The sequence below is a fragment of the Propithecus coquereli genome, unplaced genomic scaffold, assembly GCF_000956105.1.
Source record: "Propithecus coquereli isolate 6110/MARCELLA unplaced genomic scaffold, Pcoq_1.0 Scaffold83, whole genome shotgun sequence".
Taxonomy (NCBI): domain Eukaryota; kingdom Metazoa; phylum Chordata; class Mammalia; order Primates; family Indriidae; genus Propithecus; species Propithecus coquereli.
Window position 1 is genome coordinate 2,923,830 of NW_012154507.1, and position 5,014 is coordinate 2,928,843.

Sequence of the window (5,014 nt, forward strand, 5' to 3'; positions counted from 1 at the left end):
AAAAAAAAAAAAAAAAAAAGCTCAATGATTTGGAAGGTCCGTGAAGGAACTTTTGTGGTGATGGTAATGGTAATTAATGTTCTATACCCTGAAAGGGATATGGGTTACACAGATGTATAAACCTGTCCAAACTAAGGGAACGGTATACAAAAGATCTGTACATTTTACTACATAAAAACTTTACCGAAAAAACAAATAGTAATAGACATGCTGAAGTGTCTAGGTGTAAAGTATACTTACTTTGAAATACAAGAAAAACATAAGATTGATGAGTGGAAGACGAACGGGGTAGGTGGTAAAGTAGATCAATTACAGAATCTAGGTGAGGCGTATTTAGGTACTCAGCGTACAAACAATTCTTTTACCTTTTCTGTGACTGAAACGTTTTTACTTTAAAAATGTTAGAGAAAGAAAAAAGCAAAGACCAGAAATGAAGGCTGTGAGAGGCTTGTGTATTTCCCAAGTTCATCAATTAAAGAAAAGGATTCACTTCAAAAAAAAAACAAAGTAAATACATGCCTGAGAGTGGAAAGAAAAGGAGAACAGATATTTGGACTGTCCCTCTTTACTCGACCTCTAATTTTAGGCTGCCTACACTGGTTCTGACCTTGAGCATTTCTTCTTGCCTCAAAGAAAGTGCTACCTTCCTAAACTCCACTCATTCTAGGACAATCCAAAACTGTGCTGTCTAGGCTCTAGGCCCTTTGTCTGTCTTAAGCTATAATAATCTATTCCCTACTATTTTTAATGGAATTTCTAATACCGTCTTACACCAACCTTTAGATAAGACCTCTGGCCAATCTGGCATAACATAAATGGTTCATCCTCTTGGCCCAATTCTAGCCTCTCAGAACCAGGGCCCTCCATGGCAAGGGAATGTTAAAACAAAGGTTAACGGTCCTTGCAGCAAAGACATTTTACCTGTGTGTCACAGTTCCTGGCTGAGGACCTGGCACAGAGGTGCTCAAAAATGTTGCAAGACGAATGAAACATGCCTGATAATGATGCAATAACCACACTTACTTAGCACTTAGTTTCACATTTATATCTACACTGTGCTGAGGGTGGGAAATGCACATGCTAGGTTTATGAAGGTGAATACCTAAAAAAGGGACAATCGAGAGCCTCTTCTGTGCAGCATTAGCTAGAAGACAGAGCTGGAAATGAAAGGTTGAAGTTCTTTTAACTAACACTAAGAAACATCTACATTTTAATTATTAATGCTCTCCTGGATAATACAACATGTTCATCAGCTTCAAAATACCATAAGCATGAACTAAAGGGGAGAAGACAAATTATGCAAAGGTAAGAATTGACAGGACTTCAATTTCCAGATGACCTAAATGCATTTGAAGTTAATCTGCTCTCCTTTGGTTTCCTTGCTTTCAAATGACTGCAGATTATGCACTTGTCGAATTTTGCCTTTGTCATACATGACCTAACAAGGAAGGCATTCATCATACCATAGTAGCTTCCCCAAAAGTATCTGGTTCTCAACAGCTGCAAATTTTGGAAGATAACACTAAAAGATGTCTCTAAAGATAAGTATGTTCTCTCCCCAACAAATATTAAAATAAGATTAAAGTTTACTAGAATATAAAAACTGTCAAATTAAACTGGCTGAGCATAAATTAAGTTTAGAAAATAAAGTAGAAAATGTTATAAGAATCCTATCTAATGTTACTAAAACAATTGATCCAATAAACATATCCTAAAGAATTTCTAAACACAGCACTCTCATTCTTCATGACATTTGCTTTTATACTTCACAAAGATGCCACATGACTAATGACTGGTTAATTTAGTCCCTTCAAATGCTTAAGTGAATAAAATGACAAAATGTCTTAAAAAGCCCAATTCTCAAATCAATTTGCATAAAACCATTTATAAGTAAAAGCTGCCTCCCAGACCCAAAACTGGAAAACACGGGTGAAAAACATCCTGCCAAAAGTTGAAACAGACAGTAAAAATGTTTCATACAAGTTATGGCTTGTTAAACAGTTATACAACAATACCCAGAAGGTGGTTTTTTTATACCTGTCATCGTCCCTCAGTCACATCAAAATACAATAAATTAACATTTATTTGCCACCTAATAACTCATTTTCCATAAGCAAAATAAAGGGAAAAAAATGCACTGCCAAGGAGCAGCTGTTTTATTATCATCACCTGTAGGTCTTTCAACTCACCTTTAGTTTCACTTTCATCCTTTCCAATTGAAGCTAGTACACTTAATTTACACAGCCAGGTATCCTGCCCCACAATGGCTAGAACTTGGGAAAGACACATGCAAGCGTCCTTTTTGTACCTCCTTCAATTGCATTACATAATATTTTGCCAAGGTCCTTTCATCTTAAAGAGTAGATGGATTAACATCCCCAATATCAGCAGTTTCACATGGTTAGGTACCTATCAGTCTTTCCAAAGGCTTAAATTTCATCTTCAGAGCCTTCACTCAACATTATCACCATACAATTCCTAATTTCTTAAAAGGAAAAAAAAAAAAGAATAACTTTCAGTGGTACACACAATGCTGTCGAATTCCCAAGACTAGTGAGGATCAAAATAAGATTTACAGAAAACCCTTGTAACATGAACTTCCAATCAAGTCTAATAGTAATTAACAAGGGTAAATTTTTTATTTCATTTCTTGCATTAATGGGCATAACTTCCATCTGCATGTTGATAGAAAATCCTGGAGACAGTATCTTATCAATCACCTTTAAAGAGCAGGAAGTATTGAGAAAACAAAAATCCTACCACTACAAGTCAAGGTCAGTGAGAAAGGATTGAGGAGTCCTAGTCAAACTTCCAGCTGAAGACACCAAATGCAATTACAGCTTCGAATTTTAAGCCGTCTACCTTCTGAACTAGATTCTATTTACATAATTCTACAAAGAAAAAGAAATGAAAGTATTGATATGCTGGAATACCTGAAGAGGGTCAGTATACCAAGTGACTAGCTTCTCTCCCGGCCTATGTCTTTTGAAAGCTTTGCAAGAAAAATAATATTCATACACAAATCACTTTCTACAAATTCTGTAATTTCATATTTCAAAGTACTACAGACAAAATTTTAGTTACCTCTCCCCATAGGCAGTCCTGGGATATGTTATTATATTAAGTTATAGCCCGGTCTCAGTAAGAAAACAAGAAAAAGGCTTGTTGCTGAGCTCTAAGCCATAGAAAACCCTCAATTATCCATGGAAGCACCGGGTGGGACAGAGACAACTTGGATCAATTAAATCCTGGATCAATTAAATACTCAAGTAATTATTATTTAAGAAGAATGTTGGATTAACTCAAACTCCCCCTTGCCCTTTACAATACAAAAAGTTTATTTAGGGCAGCCTCCATCCACACGTGTAATCCTAGCACTCTGGGAGGCCAAGGCAGGAGGATCCCTTGAGGTCAGGAGTTAGAGATCAGCCTCAGCAAGAGCGATACCCTGTCTTTATGAAAAACAGAAAAAATTAGGCAGGCGTGGTGGCCCGCGCCCATAGTCCCAGCAACTCCGGAGGCTGAGGCAGGAGGATCACTTAAGCCCAGGAGTTGGAGGTTGCAGTGAGCTATAATGATGCCTCTGCACTCTACCCAGGTGACAGAGACTCTGCCTCAAAAAAATAAAAGTGGAAATAAAAATTTCATTTAAAATCCGAGTCCCGCCTCCTGGCCATTTGCTAACAAAAAATGCTGTAGCAGCTGTTTCACACACACACAAAAAAAGCAAAGCAAACCGAATTATCAATACACCAACTGGTTCTATTTTTTTTTTTCAGTAATTCTGCTCACAAGTCATCCGAGTTCACCTTCATGAAAGGCATTTACATTAAACATCCAACACCCCCCCAAGCCTCCTACCTTGATTTACATCTTTTTAATCAAATGCGTCTCATATTTGACTGTAATAACGATGCTTGTTTAACATGAAGTTAAAGACCATTATAACTATCACATTAAAATTGTAAAATGCTGGTATCGAATAACTTTCGATTCAAATCCGCGGCGATCCCAGTCGTTGACAGAGGACTGAACTTCCTTTTCCTCCCCTGCGAGTCCTCCTGGCCCTTCCGCGCGCTCAGGTCCCCGCCTGGGCCTGCAGTGACATCACGCCCCATCTCCTGGAGACCCCTGACGTCACAGACACGCGGACCCACAGTATTATTATGACTTAATCGCGGACTGGGGCCGAACCGCAGTCGACAGCCGAACCCAGGGAAACATCCGAGCCTCCGTCCTGCCCAGTCCCCGAGGAAGGTTAAGGACAAACCCCAGCTCACCTGCGCTGGGGCAGGGACCTACAGAGTGGCCGCGTGCGACAGGGGCGAGGCGACCCCCACCCAGAGCCCTACTTCCTCACCCGCACGGTGCCGCGGGTAGGAGCGGCGGCCCGGTGCCTGCTCACGGCCTATCCGTGATCTCCTCGGCTTCAGCCCCGACCCGGGACCCTACTCCCGCCCGCCGGCCCGCGGGACCCTCCGTGGCCCGCGGAAACGCTTAGCGCTCGACCCGTGCGTGGACGGAGGGCAGCCCGGGAACCGGGGGCCGCCGGGTCCCCGCTCCGCACGCGCTGGGCCGCCGCGAGCCCCAGACCTGAGGGCAGCGCCCGCGCCCCCACCCCCACCCTCCCGGCGCCTGGGAGCACAGGCGGGCGGCGGGAGGGGGCGGGGAAAGGCCACCGTGGCCGCCGCGGGACCCCAGCCGCGCCGCCCTCACGCCACGCCCCACTCCGGCCCCGACCCACCTGCGCTCCTGCCCGGGCCGGGGCCTGGCCCGGGGCTGCACCAGCCCGATGCGGCGGCGACGGCGGGAGGCCTGGCTCGCTCCCCACTGCTGAGGCGAACCGAGCACCCAGCGCTGCGCGGCGGAGCCCAACGCTCGCCCCGAAACCCATTTGTTTGGCTAAAACGGCGTGACGTCACACGGCGCCCAATCGACGGTTGGCCGAGGGGAGGGGCCGGGAACCAGGGCGTCGCAGCGCCCCCTGCGGGACGCTGGGGGCGAAAAGAGTAAA

General features: G+C 44.1%; 1 protein-coding gene and 1 pseudogene across 1 annotated transcript in view; one reads left to right on the forward strand and one right to left on the reverse strand.

The window, feature by feature from the left end:
- The window catches only part of FBXO34 (F-box protein 34), a 74,308-nt gene extending 69,349 nt beyond the window's left edge, over positions 1–4,959 (reverse strand). The window contains exon 1 of the mRNA XM_012663806.1: positions 4,745–4,959. The gene's annotated coding sequence lies outside the window, so the exon portion shown is untranslated. The remainder of the gene's footprint in view (positions 1–4,744) is intronic.
- LOC105825839 overlaps positions 1–5,013 on the forward strand; it is a 16,805-nt pseudogene extending 11,792 nt beyond the window's left edge.
- The last annotated feature ends 1 nt before the right edge of the window (position 5,014 follows it).